The sequence below is a fragment of the Microtus oregoni genome, unplaced genomic scaffold, assembly GCF_018167655.1.
Source record: "Microtus oregoni isolate MIOR12 unplaced genomic scaffold, Mior012 000014F_ref0000157, whole genome shotgun sequence".
Classification (NCBI taxonomy): Eukaryota; Metazoa; Chordata; class Mammalia; order Rodentia; family Cricetidae; genus Microtus; species Microtus oregoni.
In genome coordinates, this window is record NW_024543073.1 from 2,694,787 (window position 1) to 2,713,091 (window position 18,305).

At 39.3% G+C, this 18,305-nt stretch overlaps 1 protein-coding gene across 2 annotated transcripts in view; it reads right to left on the minus strand.

The window, feature by feature from the left end:
- Arl15 (ADP ribosylation factor like GTPase 15) overlaps nt 1-18,305 on the minus strand; it is a 359,212-nt gene that overhangs the window by 167,891 nt on the left and 173,016 nt on the right. The gene's annotated exons all lie outside the window — the stretch shown is intronic.

Here is an 18,305-nt window from a genome sequence, read left to right on the forward strand (position 1 = left end):
AGAAAGGAAAGAGAGAGAGAGAGAAAGAGAGAAGAGAAGAGAAGAGAAGAGAAGAGAAAAGAAAAAAAAAAGAAAGCAATTAAAGTGTCAACACTCCAGAGATTAGCCAAACAACCTTTTGGCAAACGCTAATATAAATGTTTTCATAGCCTATACAGCCTATGTTTTTCAATGCCACTATTCACATTCATAGTTGCAGACAGCTCTGTGTCCAAAGAGACTGTCCTTTTCACACTGCAAAGATGTGGACACTGCTCAACATGCATGGGGTTGGGAGAGACACTTGGCTCGAGGCTCGCTCAGAAACTACAATGTGGTAGGGTTTTGGCCATCTCTACACACAAGGTAAAGGAAGGTGGGGCACCAGCCGGACAAGGAAAACACACCCAGAGATGGACTGCAGAGCATCTGTTCAGGCAACCCAGTTGTGGGTCTTCTCCTGGACCAGCAAAACTCCATCTGCTACAGGAAGCTGACTGTTCCCCAGGTGGTATGGCCACATGTCAACTGACAGTTGTACTCATGCCACAGAGAAAGCCAGACACATTTTGGCACAGTTCTTCGGAGTATTTTTTTTTTTTAAACTTAATGGCTGAGCAAAGCTGGAGATAAGGAGATGGGAAAACAGAAAAGATCGGAGGGCAATGAGGCCCTTCTGGTCCCATCTAGGGAATCCAGGCCTCTAGAACAGGCGTCTGATGGGTAGGCCATAGACGATGGATTGGTGCCAGCCTCTGCCTTTCTGGGCTTGCCAACCCTTGGCAGGGATTCTGGAAAACAAGACATCCCAAGTCAGACACATTTCCGCACATTCCTCTCCCTCCCTGTCTCTAGCTGCTCACATATGGCTAATGGGGGAGAGCTCAGGCTTCTGTTAAAAATACCGCTAAGCCAGGACTCTATACATGGCCAGCCCAGAGCCTTAGGGTCTGCAGTAGACTTAACATGGGAGTGTCTTTTTAGTGCTCTACATAGCACAGCTACCTATACAAAAAGTGAGATCCAAAACTCAGATCGAATTAGGACATCTGGCTTTAGAGTCCCTGTCCAGATCCTTCAATGATGAAGATGCATGGTCTGAAGAGAAGACACTATTACCATGGTTACAAAGGAGGTGCATGATGAACACTGAATAAAGGAATGGATGGATAAATAGAACATGTTCCTGAACTACTGTTACCTGGAAAGAAGTAAACTATTTTGAAAAGTCCCCAGTTGGAACCCTGTACGACAGGCCACAGTCTGAATGATTTGTTAGTCCACACTAGACACAGCTTACTGTGGTCCAGCAAAGGTAGTGGATGGAGTCATTAAACAAGTGTTTTGCAAGCACCCACTTTGTTTAAGGGAGAATTCATGACATCTAGAATACAGCAATAAGCAACACAAAAATTTCTGTGCAGTGAACACTTGCGCTCTTGGAGCAGCAAATAGCCTTCTTAAAAAAGAGCAACTGTTTTTTTGGAAGAAAGATAAAAAGTCACTATATGGTTGAAAGAAATCAACAGTGGTATGAAATCAAGATGCAAAATTCTGCTGTGAGTTAAGAGATATTTTCTAACGCTTTGTTCTCCAGCCACTGAGCTGGGAACACCCTCTAGGAAAAGTTGGTAAGCTGATCCACAGTCCAGCCCATCTTTGCTTAATCATGCTGCCTGGGTACCAGGGGCTATTTAATAATGCACCAAAACATGCAAATTTTACCCTTTTAAACTCTGATAGAGTTATTTGTTTCCCATTTGAGCCCTGTAGTTAGAGTGACTAGTACCGAAACGTGGCATGTGGTTTTGTCTCTGTGCTTTTTTGTTTTAAGTTGTGGCTTCAGACCTCAAAGACCCTCTCCCACCTTCCCTCCGCTGTCTAGAATTTGTTAGATTGATGAATGAAGGCAGGAGTGAATGGGTCAGAGCTGCTGGAGGGCGGGTTACTGCTGGAGCAGTCAAGGGGGAAGTGGCCGTTTCCAGCAATGGTTTGAGGTGTCACTACCTCTCCATTGCAGTCTTGTGTTATTTCAAAAAACAAAGACGGACAGGACAGTGAGTTAAGCCCAAATTTGCAGACTTCCCCTCAGCACTGGAACACAATAGCCACTCTGTTTCACAGTATATAAAACTCATTTGGCTTAGTTTCTTCAATATATTACACTCACTTCCATTGAGCTCACTTATAAAAAAAAAGGGCCCATCTGAAAATTGGCAGCTGGGATCTGTCCAAGTAGCAAGACACATCCAAAGAGAAAACACTTGATTCAAGACTTCAAAGTCAAAAGAGAAAATTAAATTATATTTTCAGAAATCAAATTAATAAAATATTTTTGTTTTTCAAAAATCCAATGATATGAGACTGTTGTATTGAAGCTTTAAAAAGCCTAGGATTTGGAATCCAAAGGCTTGGATTTATGTCAGTAGTTAGATCTTGCATAATTAATTACTTCATTTGTATAGATCTTAGGGCCTTCATTATTAAACAGATGTGGAAATAAACGTTTACTTCCCAGCACAGCAAAGGAAGTTACCTGCTGTGTGTGAAGCATGCTCCCTGCTATCTACACACTAATTCATACTAACTTCGGTCCCTCGGTGTCCCCACAGTACTCTTCCTATTATTTCTAATGGCTCTACTCATAAGACATAATTATCTGCTCCATGTGGCTGACTTGAGGAAGAGATGCTCTTGTCTTTCTTTGTATCTCTTTCCACAGTGATAGGTATGCAGGAAATGTGCAAAGGGTACCAGTCAATAGGTAAACACCTGCTTTTAGTAAATACATAGTACAAGTTTAAAAACACAAGTGCAAGTTTAAAATCCTGAACCAAGGCATTTTTCATCTTTGAGGAGGCCTCTTTCAAAAGTTATAGGTAAGCAGGCATAGAGACAAAAACGAGAGTTTCAATAGCTGAGCTTTCTGTAGATTGGTCACTACCTAGCATGTGCTTATCCTCTCAACAGCATTCTCTTTAGGACAGCCCAAACCCCCAAATTAGGACTGCAAGAGCAGGCCAATCTATTTTGGACACCCTTGTGGCACAAAGGAAATATTTTATCTTACATACGCTATAGCACTTACACAAGCACTAAACATGAAGCTTGATAAAATGGCCACACTAGTCAGTGCCGTACCGTTTCTCTTGGTTTCTATATTTATCTCACAAACATTGTTTTACAACCTATATGTATACATATATACGTATACATACATATACACAAATACACCCAAGTATCATACATGTATGTGGACATATTGAATTCAATTCAAACAAAAGCCTGTAATGCAAGATACTCTTTGATCCTAGCGGCGGGAGGGGAATTGTATTGGCTAGTCTTCCACAGATGGTAGTGAGATAATAACAATATCATCAGCAACTGTAAGGTTTTGTTTCTCTTTTGCGGTAGAAAGATCGCAAGGGCCTTCTGGATATGATGAGAGAAAAGACTTAGATGTACGGTCACCATTAGGGCCAGAATTGCAGAAATGAGGTTAGTTTTGCTAAGTACTCTATTCTCTTTCACCTAAAAGGTGTAAATAATGGTAAGATGCAAAACACTTCAGTCTGAGCTAGAAGAAGAAGGATGTTGCATCCTAATTGGGCTTTATTCATTATATTCTAGACGGGAGACAAGCTAGCTACACACCGACACCTCTTGTGTAGATGGGAAGAGTTAAGCGCTGCCTTCGGCTATGGAGATAACACGGAGAGAGCTAGCTGCACTCACTCTTAGGCCACTTCCAATGGGAGCGATGGGCTCCTCATTAAGGGTTGAACTCAGAGCAGAGAAGGCAGCAACCACGTGTGGGTTTGGCTTCTTTCACATCCAAGCTTGCTGCAAATCAGGCCAAGCATGACAGGATGCTTAAAACCTCTAGCAGGGAAGGACTTGAGGGTCACATAATTATTTTATAAACAGATGCAAGACGGGAGAAAGCGACGGTGTTCTTCGCTGCAATTCAGAGGTGAGGGAAAATCAACTCGGGAATTAATGGAATTAATTTGGAATTTCGGAGATTTGAAAGCTTTCTAATACCAGGGTTTTCAACTTCGTGATTTCAGGACAACCCCGCTGCTGGCCTTTGCTGACCTGTTGCAAAGTAAATCAGGCACACTAATGTGGGCTAACAAGTCTTTCTCACAGGGCTCCATCACCCTGCCGCCCCTTTCTCCGCAGACATGCCTTTCTGCTGCACTGTCTAGCCATCCTGCGTCAAAGCACACAAAATGGCCACTGTAGCCCTGCGTTACCGCTCATTAGATCACAGGTTAGTCAAGTGGAACTGCCCGGGGTTCCCAAAGGAGGGCTATACTTCAAAAATCTGTCCATGTCAAATGAAGAGAAAAACCCCGAGCATGGGGTCAGCCAGATCAATGATCAAAAGAAACTGAGAATGAAGGAGAAAAAAAAAAAAAAGCACACTCTTGTTTTGTTAAACACACACAGGTCTGATTTATTAGCAGGAATACGGAGATAGGATGAGCTCCCCCCCACACCCCGGTTTCAGTTTTAACAAAGTAATTTGCTTTAATTCAGGTCCCCTCGGCTGTTAAACTGCGGACTTTTTAAAAGTCTGCGACAAATTCTTAAAATTTGCGTCAAAAGAAAGCACACTCCAGGAAATCCAGTTTTTAGGAGGACTCTTACATGTTTCCAAAAAAAAAAAAAAAAAAAAAAAACACTTGAAAAGCAATAAAAGTAATGCGAAGTAATCCACCTTTAATGCTGAGGGAGATTCTATGTAAATCTGGACGAACTAGTGCCACATATACGCTAAAATAATCCCAGCAACCTCTTGGGCCTTCAAAGAACCGAGCAGGCTGTCAATCACAGGCCATGAAAGGAAGATTTCTGGGCCTCGGGAAGGCCACCAACCTCTGCAGGTGGCCCACACCTCTCCACTGCCACCCTCATTTTTTGCCCTCTTCAAGGAGCATATTTTACACTGGCTTTTGCAGCCTGGGGGAGGAGATAATTTAACAGTACTGCAAAGATGGCCTGCAGAAATTGAGCAGAATAACCGACCGGTTTACCACAAAATTTGTTGTCAAATGTCACAAGTGAAAAAAAAAATCACAAGATTTTATTTTTCTAGATTTTTCCTCAGAGAAAAGCATCTAATGGTAAAAGAGAGAGAGTTTTGACAAGAATACTATTAATATATGTCGGAGTGAAAGTAAGACAAATACAGTGTGTTCTTAGAAAAATTACATATTGTATGCCGTCTTCAGAGTTCTTCCGCCCTTGGCCGAGCTACCTTTCTTCCTTGTATTTGGAATGTAGTCTCTAAGAGCATCCGAAGTCTACGTGTGAAGTGTGCCTAACCTGGACATCTTTCTGTTTTACTTTTGTGAATCTGAGGAACACTCTCGAGGTAAGGCCCCCAGCAGGTGCAGTTCAGAATTAAACACCATGGGGACTCAGATCTGCCCTGTCAGGAGCAGGGAAGACAGGACGTTGTATGGGTTTAGGATTATCCCATTTTACAGATGAACAAACAGATTCTAGGTCGGCCTGCGATGGCTCACCTGCTGGTAGGACGAAGGACTTTGATTCTGATTGCTGCCCATTCGCCATTAATCATCTCCAAACCCAAAGATGAATACCCATTAGGTTCAATACTTTACCCTAGGTCCCAGTAACTTCAATCTTACAGGAGCAATTTGACCTGGGAAATGCTGGCATGTATACACAGGTAAACACGTCAAGCTATTTGGCAGCAGCTTTGTTTATGAACAGAAAAATTCAGAATTGGATTAATTTCATCAGTAAGGGAATGGATACATAAACACTTGCAGGGGAGGTCATGACCTGGAACACACAGATCAGTGAAAACGGACGAACCAGGACATACATATCCAATACCCATACTCTCAAACATGTAGTTTGAAAGAATGTTACAATAGATACATTACTCGCTTATTTTGATAAAAAGCATGACGAACAATTTCAATGTCTGCATTCTACTTCATGGCCGTTATCTTCCCTTCCCTAGAAACATCTGTTGGTGGAGAAGCATGAAAAGGTGTTCTGGATAAGATGTATACCAACTTGGAGACGGCATTGGGTTTTCAAGGAGTGAGGGTGGGAGACAGACAGGAGAGAACTAGGCACGAGCTTCAGAGTCCTCCTTTATGGTCCTTATCCGGACGAGGGGGCAGGGATCTGAAGCATGCGGTACAACGTTATCATTTGTGAAATCGTCCACATGACGGATGGGTCAGGATACTCCAAGGCTGTCTTCTGCACTCGTCTTTATGATTGGAAACTTTGAGAATTGAAATCTGACTGCCTGAGGCTCACAGCTTCATCTTATCACACACCAGTCTTTCTCGCAAAATCAGAGAGCAAGGTTTGTCTAAGCTCACTTGCATGACTCAATAAGCTGCCTGAAATCCACGCCCTAGAATCACGCGTAACAACCTGAACTGACCACATCTCACTGTACCCATGCCTTTGAGACAATTATATTAATATGCATTCTGCATTTCATTTTGCTCTTAGGCAAAATTCCACGAGACTGGTGTTTCCAACCTTTTGACATTTAAAATTTGGAGTCCAACTTGCCTTACTGCAGACAGAGCTGCAGAAGAAAGCTGAGCAGAAAACGTGGTCAGAAAAGAGAACCACTCTTCACTTGTCTGTCCTCCTTAAAATTTTATGATTTTATTAAAAGATTCTATGATATTCCATAGAAGTCCAAATGAAAAGACATATAGATTCACAGGAACTTAATTGACAGAAGACTGGATTAAGCTACCTTTTTACATTTACTTTTTAAAAGTTACAAATTTGTAAATAAACTTCAATTACAGAAGTTATTCTAAAACTAACCCCAATGAAAATAAATCTAAGAATCATAGTCATATCTCTTTCTTCAACAGCTTAAAGATATATTGCTTTTATGTTCTTTGAGTCAGGGTTTCACTGTGAAATCCTGGATGGCCTAGAACTCACTACATAGACCAAGATGGCCTTAAACTCAGAGATCTACCTACCTCCACCTTTTGGGTGCAAGATTAAAGGCATGTAAATTAATGTTCAGCTTTGATTATGTTTAATAGCATGCTTTCTTCCAGTTGAACATTAGCATGGCTAAAGAATTATATGCACACGCATAGAGGGAAAAAACCCAAAATTATATGGCACATTCTAGCTCAAAGCCAACTAACTACTACTAATAAAGTTATTAGGATCTTTATATTTCATTTTGATATATAAAGATGTTAAATTATAAAATCATATTGACTATTTCACCAAAAACAATCTCAATGGTCTCATAGCCAGTCTTTACTTTCTGTGTATACATTACTTGAATTAATGTTGTCAATTACCAAAGGGATTCCACAACATTTAATCAAAAAAGGTTAAATTTTCCTACCTCAAAAGAGAAAAACTCATTGGATAGAGAAATCTCTATAAATAAGGAAAAAACAAACAGCTGGGCAGTAGTGGCACACACATTTAATCCCAGCACTGGGGTGTCAGAGGCAGGCGGATCTCTGTGAATTTGAGGTCAGCCTGGTCTACAGAGTGAGTTCCAGGACAGTCAGGGTTGTTACCCAGAGAAACCCTGTCTTGAAAAACCAGGAAAAAAAAATTAAAAAAGGAAAGAATAAATCAAAAATGAAAGAAAACAAAGAGGTTCTGGTAAGACAACAAGACAAAAATTAAAAGAAATCAATAAAAATGGAAAAACAAAACAAAACACGGGACTAGAGAGATGACTCGTGGTTAAGAACATTTTGTGCTGGAACACAGGTATGGATTCAGTTCCTGCCACCCACACAGAGGCAGAGGATCCAGCACCCTCTTCTGGCCTCTGTGGGCACCAGGCAAATGCGCAATGCACATAATACATATAGCAAACCACTCACACACATGAAATAAAAAAATAAATTTAAAACAATCAGCCAACCAGAAAAAACATTATCTTAATAATAAGCCACTGCTCAAGCGACCTTACCACCTCATGTTCTACCTCAAAGCTCATGTCCCCCCTTTCACTAAAAACTGGGCTTATTAACATAAAAGTTACTGAAAAAGTCAGAGTGACCTAATTTAAAAAAAAAAAAAATTAACCAAAGGATAGTAAGATGTCCAAACCTAAACCTAACTAAAACCTTTATTGGCCCAGATATGTAACACAAGTTTACAATAATCAATCTCTGATCATCCATTTAAATAATTCAAATTTTAGAGTTATCCAAGAAAATGGGCAAGTACTAGTATAAGTGAAAATATTTATACAGAATATAAATCTTTGTATCTGAAAGAGAGAAAAGTATATTTTTCTTAAGAGTGTGTTTTCACATTTTTAAAAACCAGGACATCAGGGTACAAATGCTTACTTTTGCAGAATAAGAGTGATGGCATTGAAGCTTCGACTAAGGGCATGGCAGTGACATGCCCATCTCGAGACCTTTTCTGGTTTGTCTTTATGCACCCCATAGTGACTATTCAAGCTTTTCTGTCAATGCAGCATGCTATCCTCTGATGAGAGCGCCTTGCTTTTACAGAACAGCTAAAGAATTAGAATCCTGCCCTCAGCTCTTCCAGAAGACTTCCTTAGCAAGCTTGGTCTCATTTTGTTCTTTTGTTCCCCTGTCTATAAAGTGTGCACAAGGTATCCAGATTTTCCACGTTGGCTCCTTTTAACAAAGCCCTGTTTTGGCTTGACAAATTATTAGTCATAACTTTAAAAATAAATATTTGACAAATTCTAAATGTTAAAATTATACGCTTCCACGCAACCTCTAAATTATTTCACAGCTCATATACAGAGCCATCTTCCCATATGGCTCAGTTGGCTCAAGTTCACATCTATGAATGCGATCCCAGATATCTGATGGAACAACTTCCTGACTAACCGTTATCTACACAGAATTCTTTTAAGACCTAAAAACCTTATTTCAGGTGTAGATGAAATGAAGGAATCTCTCTCCACTGTGCTTAGACAGCTGAATCTGACACCCACATTTGTTAAATTATAAGCCTAAATAACAACAAATAAAATTCTTAAAAACTTCCCTTGATGCAACTATGCAGTAAGAAGTATCTAAAATTTTTGGGTCAAAGATTTATATGCATATGAATTTAGACATTGACTTTCTAGCAAAGAAGGTAATTGTCACTTTATTCTTAGAAAACATAGTATCAAAACATAGCAGAGACCATGATGGATTCAGTCAGAAGAAAACCATACATCCTTCAAAATGAGATGCTATTTTCCATCAGACCTCATAGAACCTCACACTAGTACTGAAAGCATGCACATGCACTATATCATTCTTTGAAACTACTAGATCAATTTCCTTAACATATAAGTATTTGTGTTTGTATATGCATGTCTTTATAAAGACCCTGTGGCTCAGATACAGAATTCTACAGAAAGGGACATTATGAAAGAAAGAAAAAAGGAAGCAATTGTAGATTCCAGTAGATGAACCTGCAGGCAAGTTATCAGTGTCTGTGTGTACAGCAAGAACACCCTCTCTAAACTGTACCCAGTCTATTATCAGTGACATTGCAGGCGCCTCGGAGTGCAGCGTTTTGGTCCAAGCAGGTGTAGCTCCTAGGTAAAGAACTAAGGTGGCCAGGGAAAGCCAAGTCATAGAGTCCTAGCCATCTCAGAAGTGGAAAACAAGGAATCTTTTTATTTCATGCTTTTGTTATTAGAGGTAAAAGGCCACACACATGATGTTCATATTTGAGCGCACAGCAGAGGGCTTTCAGTCATGGCCAGAAGTGGACTGCTTTCTTACCTGATTTTTCCATGCTGTAGTGAAGGATGCCGGCCTCATTATAACTTTGCCGGCTCCCCAGACTTTCTGCGGTGTGGCTTTGCCATGATTACTGGTCAAAACCTTTAATTACAGTATATAGTTTGTGCAGCTGCCTGGAAATTGGTCTCGGGGTCAGTGGCTCTTCCCATTCCCCTCTTTCCATTCTTTTGAAGCAATATTGCTGAACGGAAGGCATTGTTCCAGCTTTCTGGTGTGCTCTGTCTGCTGCACAATATGAATAGCCTTGCAATCACTCCAGCAATTGGTTCTTCAACTGCCTTTAGGTTGTCAATTGTAATTCAGAGGCTTTGGCCACTTTTTCTTTCTTTCTCTTGGGGTCTTTTATTACTTAATTTGCAATAATATTAAGGAATGTCTTCTTCAGACATGTCACTAATGCCTTATTGATTATGAAGCTGGGAGTATATTTGACTTTTCTGCATGTGCCTGCTACATTTCACTATTTTTTTTTCCTCTGGACTTCTGATGCATCTCTGCATTTATCTCATCAGGAAGTTGTCGTGTAAAGAATTGGTCTTAATTCTGAATGTTTTCACTAAAGAATCTAATCAATTTCCCTTAAAATATTTTCACTGAGATTAACTTACGTACTTATAGCTAGAGCAAGTTTTGCAATTTCCCAAAGACACGCTCAGTTTTTAATAATAAGGACTAGTTAAGTTTCCATAATTCATTTGCATGCTTCATGCTCTATTTTTTAAATAAAAATATTATAATTTTGAGCTCTCATCAACTTAGCTAAGAGACATGATCTGTGAAGAGAAATTAATCATGAACTTTCCAGACTCTTGAAAAAAAATCTAGACAATGATTTCAGAAGTTATATAAGGAAAGAAACTATTAAAAATAACTCCCAGGTTACCAAATCTAAAGGAAGTATTTTAAATTGGGAGGAGGGGGAAGAAAGAACAAAAACATCTTGATCTAATGAAGGAAAAAAAAATCTTTACTGTATTAAGTCTCAAATCCTCAGCCCTGGACCAAATCCAGCATATTAACCTCTCTCATTAGGCTCTGCCATTCCAGAGAAACTGAGGGCATCTTTTAAACAGACACTATGTAATAATAATAATGATAATAATTATCATAATGATAATAACTAACGCTTATTGTGCTTTTTATCTTCAAAGCAACTTACTGACATTAACTATGTGTCTATCTTCAAATTAATTTAACTCGACAAATGTTTTATTAACTTTGTTAGCTAAGGACTGTGACTGAGTTTTCTTTTGAAAGTGAAATAAATAAACAAACAAACAAACAAACAGACAAATACTGAGTGCTCCCTCTAAATGGTAATGTAAATTTATGCCCCCAAATAATTTACTGTCTCCAATAAATAATAACAAAATATTGAATTTTACAGAATACAAACTTAAAATATGGTAGAAGGGTAATAATATATCTTTATAATTGCTTAAATCCATATTGCTTTGAAAAGATAAGAAGCAAATACTGTTTAATAAAATAGTTCTCTAACTTCAATAGCTATGATTCTTTGTTAAAAAATATAAATATATAAGAAAAATAATTTTTAAAAGTCCTAAGTTTCACCAATGGAAGAAATGATTTTATTAAAGACTAAACTTGTTTTTGTTAAATTGTATTGATTAGTTTAAAACCATTTCACTATATTCCCTCAGAATTTTATATATACTGCTCCTCACAAGAAAAATATAAACAGAAAAAAGTGTTCAACACTAGTAAATGAAACAAGTTCACTATGATTAAAATAGCCAATTACTTTAAAAATGAATTAAAAGATTATTATTTGGTCAGAAGACATGCTGCTTTCCACAAGGATTTTGGAAAGAAAATAGTAAAAGGGAACACTATTAAACAGTTCTCTAAATGACAAACACAAGCGAAAGTACATAAAAGCCAATCATTTGCAAATACAGTAATTAACAGCATAAAGCTCTAAAAACCTTAACAAGGGCAGAGAGCTGAGGAGCCACTGCCTAGATGGTGCTCAGCAAATTCAAACCGCAGGTCTGGAGCCCAGGAAAAAGCCCACGTTTTTGTATTCCTCTAGATGGGAATGGATGAGATGAACTAAATAAAGACAGATCCCAGCAGTCTGGATAAAGCAGGATCTGGAACACGGACACAAACAAGCCATAATCTCTGTGCTTCAAGGGACTTACAAATTTCAGGAGTTGGCAGCAAAATTAAGATACAAGTCATTTTAATACGATCTGAATAAGTCTAGCGTGCTAGCAGACATCAGGAGCGCACACCTAATGTGGCCGTGGACACTGAGGAAGATGTTCTGATGTGATGTCATCTTGGGGGAAATTTTCCTGGGAAAACAGGAATACTGAGAGGTAACTTGAGCAGGAGAAAAGAAAGGGAAATCCAGTGACAAGGCGCAGAGCATCTAAGATCTGCGGAGTGTCACTCTGCTCTTGGAGAAGTTAGAAAACGGTACCACGTGTACCAAGGACCTCATGGAAAACAGGGACAAGTTGGTTCTGTCTGGTGTGCAGAGAGAAGCTGGGTCAGTGCGGGACAGCTGAAGGCAAACTGCGGCATGAAGATAGGAAGCTGAGGGCGAACCACTGAGCTATGGGGGGAGTCTCCGCACAGACTAAGGGAGAACAAGACACAGGAGTGTCTGGACACGGGCAGCAATAAATGTCTTTACAGAGGTTCCCAGGGTTTCCAGCTTCACACGAGGCGCAGATTTGTCAGCACTGAAGAAAGGGAGAAAACGAAGAGGAGATAGTTCTTTTGAGCACGCGCTGTCGTATTTTGAACTGTTTCTTTCCTCCCGGATGTAAATAGTTTCCCGGGTAAAAATGTCCCTTTCTGAAGTGGTGAGTAAGGGGGAATTATTAGCTTGCAGCAGACATGGGACACTCGTTGCCTAGTGGATCACGGGTAAGGTGGAAGAACGGTGACAGCAAGCTGGATAGATGCACAACGCAGGAATTCACTTCTCCCCTCAAGGACTGAACACAGAAACTTGAATGGCTGCAAGACACGTACACCGTACTTTCAGTACTCTCAGCTCAAAAGCTGCTCTTTAAAAATGTACTTTTTATGATGATAATTTTTTCAACTAATGAAGAGATTGCTAACTCAGCTTTTCTTACAGGTCAAGAAACGTTTTTAAGAAATAACTGAGTCATTCACTGGAGAACGGACTCCCAAACCCTGTCATTACCTCCCCAAATTTAATTGTAACAGTGTGGAGTACATCTGAAAGGAACGGACAAAATTATCTCTATCTCTTATATCATTTTAGAATAAGTGTATGTCCCATAGGGGAGTTTCCAAACTGCTCACACCATAGGTATGTGCGCTGCTGTATGGGAAATCAAATCAGTATTCGAAAACGCTGCCAAGAGGCAGGTCAACATGGAGAACTCTTCAGAATTTAAGTATAGCACACTTCCCGATGAAAACACATTTTCCTCCGTACACAGAAAGTGGCATTCAGTCAAACTAGGCGCTTCATGCAATTTTAACATTTTCTAATAAAGATACCTCATGATGGAAACTCTGAGACAATCCTTGTTTACTTGTTCCTTCATAGACCTAGCCTATAGTCGAGCAATAACAAGAAAAAATGAAAGACGCAAACTAGAGATGTGTTAACCGTTATTATATTATCATTATTATTATTAATTATTATCTTGGTTTTTGTCTTGCTTTGTTTTGTTTTTCAAGACAGGGTTTCTCTGTGTAGCTTTGGAGCCTGTCCGGGAACTCGTTTTCGTTAGACCAGGCTGGCCTTGAACTCACAGACAGAGCTCTGCCTCCCCTGCCTCCCGAGTGCTGGGATTACAGGCCTGCACCACCACCACCCAGCTGAGGGGCATTACTTGGTGACACATAGGAAAAAAAAAGGGGAAAAGCATGCAACGTGAAGATTTTCTAGAAACCAGAGTTACAATTGAAGGTGACAGTTAAGTACCATAAAAAACACAAGTATTCTTCCAAAGTGAAAAGCCTAAAGATTAAGTACGTAGTTCAGAAAGTTTGAACGGCTATATCCCCAAGAAGCTTGGTCCAAGGAAGCTGGCATCTACAAATATGCTCATAAAGATGCCTCTCACATTTCTAATCTATGTATTTCCAATAAAACAATGAGTCCCATGCACACTGCATTAAAATCAGCAGACGCTATAATCACAAATTATAATCACAAATTTTAAATGTAATCTTGACACTCTAATTTAGACCCTGGATTTTTCCAAGCTATAATCAATGAAGTATGAAACTAATCAAGTCACTTGACCTTGTAATTCTGCTTCAAAAATCTGGTTCATGTATTCATATTTTATAATTAATTATTGTAATAATAAAAAATATTCAAAATACATTTTAATTTCAGAAGCATTTCTGAAAAAGTTAGGAACTTTTGGATCAAGGAGACCTGTAAAAGATCAAATCAAATGAAACAGCTAAAAATTAGGGCTGTTTCGTTCACGTTGACCAAATGTGTCATTTTATATGGCCTGGTAAAACCAATAAAATGAAAATAAGATTTTTAAAAAGCCAGGAAATAAAAGAATGACAGTCAGCAACTGTGGAGAGAGAAAATAGGATTACATTTATTGGGTATTATATCAACTTAACTTCCCATAAAAAAAAAAAAAACTCCTGATCTACTTAGTAACTTCAGAACTGAAGTATGCTCTCCAAAGGGAGTTGTAAAACAAATTAGATACAATTACAATTCAATACAAATAAAAAGCCAAACCATTTACTCTTAAGAGGTCTCATTTTATAGCTTCACCATTTAAACTAGACCAGATTTTCTCCTAATCGATGAAGTGGGCCACTTGGCATAAGCTTAGGTTTTTCTAGTATGTTTTCCACAGAGAAAAAGAGATAATATGAATACATCCTGGAAAACTGCATCAACCACATCTCCCTAGAGCGAATGCAATAAACATCTGCTGTAAGGATTGCCTGGCCTTTCCAACAGCATATAGGGTGTTCTTTCACCCAGATTTCCCCAGGGTGTTTGTTTTGTTTTGCTTTGTTAAAAGACAATGCATGTGTCTACTACTAATTCTCAAGATAGAAAACCTCAAAATTTTGGTGAGCTGAACAAATCAAGACCAGGTACATTATAGGAAGGGAAGATAGGCTGCCTACAAGATCCCACTTGTTTCTCAAAGGGCAATGAGATAGCTGGGCACGTTGCCCGCTTGTGGGTTATGGAGTAATTTTAACCATTGTCTTCCTTTCTTAATTCTGTATTCCATACAGACAGCAACATGCACAGCATGAGATGGGGCTCAAATATTTGACTTCCTGATGATCTCTATCTTGTTGGAGTCTGGCAACCAGTCACCTGTCTCCTGAGTCTCGCTGGCTTCCATTCACTGCTGAGTTAACAAACAAGTGAATTCTTAAATTTTACTTGAGTGACAGGACAAATCCTGGCACATTTCCCCCAGAAAACATGAAATACAATAATTTTCCGGAAGAGAGGAATCACCAAGCCTAAGTGTACACACTTTTTCTTGACTGTGTCGCATTGTTAGTGTGTCCTATTAAACGAAAGCATCTCCCTTGATTTTTGAGCAGAATTTCTCCCTTAAAAGTCACAGATACTTTGCAGAGTAAAACACCATCTTTTTAAGGCTCTAAAGCCTTACCAGCTCATACACAAATCCGCAGGCACAGACAAACAAAACGCTGGTTAAGCTGTATAAGACATGGACATTTAGCCGGGCGGTGGTGGCGCACATCTTTAATCCCAGCACTTGGGAGGCAGAGGCAGGCGGATCTCTGTGAGTTCGAGACCAGCCTGGTCTACAAGAGCTAGTTCCAGGACAGGCTCCAAAACCATAGAGAAACCCTGTCTCGAAAAAAAAAAAAAAAAGACATGGACATATGGTATCTTAACGAAAGGGAAGAATAGCAAAGAGATGACCATGTCTGAAGATATTTCTAAATACATGCCTAAAATATATTTCAAGTAACATGGAACTCTGTTTGCTTTTCAATCTCCTACCCAGGCCTGCTGTTCCCAACCAGTCTGAGGGCATTGTTTATACAACACGGAGGATTCAGTTTCACAATTCCATTTTTATGCTAACAATAAGGTACTGATTTAATTCTGAAAACATTCCTGAGACTATTTCAACCAGGTACTATATAAACACACCATAGAGAGTAGCCTCTTTGCCATCAAGAGAAAGATGGGATGTTTCCCACGTTTTCTTTTCTCAGCCGAACTGAAGCCAGGGTGAGCAAGCATTTCATTGTGCTTCTACATAGCTCAATGTCTTCATAGGAATCCACCGCGCCCCCCAAATCCTCCCAAATGCTCTGCTAACATGTACCTATAGGGTGTATGTTGATACAACCACAAGGGAAAGTGCTTTACTTTTAGGACTTTTAGTACCTTCAAACTGGTATTACATAAATTCTATTTACAAGCAAAACATTCTGGGAAAATCAATTTAAAGTTGATATAAGTGGGAAGGAAAATGAAGTTCTCATGCATTCTAGTATATGTACAAGTTGGAGATTATTTTCAAAAATATCTATGAATATTCAATATTTATAGACATCAGTTGGTGAATCAAAAGTGAATATTTGTGCTTTTTCTTTAAGGCTAAATAGCTAGTTAATATACACAAGGAATACTCAGAAGCAATTAATTGTGAGAAGCTCCTTTTATTCAATGTTTCTCCTACAGAGGGTTACCATGGGTCATATGTTAAGTTTAAATAATTTATCTGGCGGGGTTGGAGAAATGGCTCAGTGGTTAAGAGCATGTACTACTCTTCTAGAAGATGCAAGTTCAGTTTCCAGGATCTGATGCCTGTAGCCTCCACGGGCATCTGCACCCACATTCACAAACCCATAATTGAAAATAATAAAAATAAATCTTAAAAAAAAACATGTTTTGTCTTGGCTATCTGATGTCTAAGAAAAAGTTTACTTTTTCCCAAAAGAAAGCAATTCTGTCAGCTCCATCTGACCTACATCTGAGTCAAGGTTAGGTTGATACTCGCATCTACCGCTATGTCACACTGACATATCATACATACTTTTTACACACACATAACTATATTGTCTATATGTACTGTATATTAACAGTTTCCACATCGCCTACGAGAATGACGATATACTCCAAGTAAAGCACTTCACAGCATAAACAGATATAGCTCTGGTGACAAGCCAGCACTGCATTCTAGAACATTCCCTTCTACAGACAGAAAGCCTCAAGGCAAGAAGCTAACATATGGAACAGGTCCAGGAGGCACCACAATCGCAGTGCAAGGCATCTGCACGGTGACAACCAAATGGCTATTTATCTTTTATCTTTTCTTTCCTTCCTTCTGTCTGTCTGTCCATATGTTCTCCCTCCCTCCCTCCTTCCCTCCCTCCCTTCTTTTCTTTTTTTGTTTTGTTTTGTTTTGAGACAGAGTTTCTCTGTGTATCTCTGGCTGTCCTGGAACTCATTCTATAGACCAGGCTGGCCTTGAACTCAGAGATCTGCCTGCCTCTGCCTCCAGAGTACTGGGATTAAAGGCATGCACCACCACCATCAGGCTGCTATTTTCTTTAATTATATTTATTTATATTTTCCAAACCCTACAAAGTGAAAAGGCGGTAAGTCTTGAATGCTGAAGGAGGCAACTACAGATAGCTCTGAGGGCTGAATAGCAATCACTGCTTCAGCAGTTCTTGTTTTTGTTTTTAAACAAATGAGAACTATCTCTACACAGGCCCTCTGCCTCTTAATACTGCAAAATTAGAAATAATTACCAAAATTAATCCTATGCACTTACAACAATTTATTGAGAAGCCAGACGCAAGCTCTTGGCCACGGGTCCACACTACATGTGAGGGAAGGCTGGAACTGAATCCCGCTATGCTCTTGGCTCCTTATCTACTTTTTCAGACTGTAGGGCAACAGCACTCCTATTAATAATTTTAATCCTAAACCACTCGAGTTGTTACAGTTTTCTGAGGGAGAGGAGAAGAGACATCCTGCAGAATCTGGGGCAAATACATCAGGAGGTTTGAGTCCACTGTCCCTGAGTTATAATCTATTTACATATTATTTCAGTGCTAGAAATCAGAAACTTGGCTCATAGTGGCACTGTTTACCCAGAATAGTCTCGCACTTTCAAAGGACAGAAACAACCTAAGAAAGGCAATTAGGTGAGGAAAGAATAGAGCCATATTAAAATGTATTTGGTGGCATGAAACTTGCAAGGTAAGACATCAGTTTTTCAGCCACACCAAGTATTTCAGAGGAAAATAACACAATATTTGAGGTCTGGTAATGTGTGGAGAAACGGACAGTGTGTCCCTCTGAAAGGTGGTGGACAGGGATTAAATTAAAATGCTGTGAACTAGGCTTTTACCTCTTCAAAATAAAACAGAAAATACCCAGGCAAGTCTTCCAGTTAAAAAAAGAATTTGTGTTTTATAAGCAAGATCAGGAATATAAATATGAGTCATCAGAATGATAACTGGTATTCTGCTACCCGTGCTAAGGATGGGGGAAATGAGCATGTCCCACACATT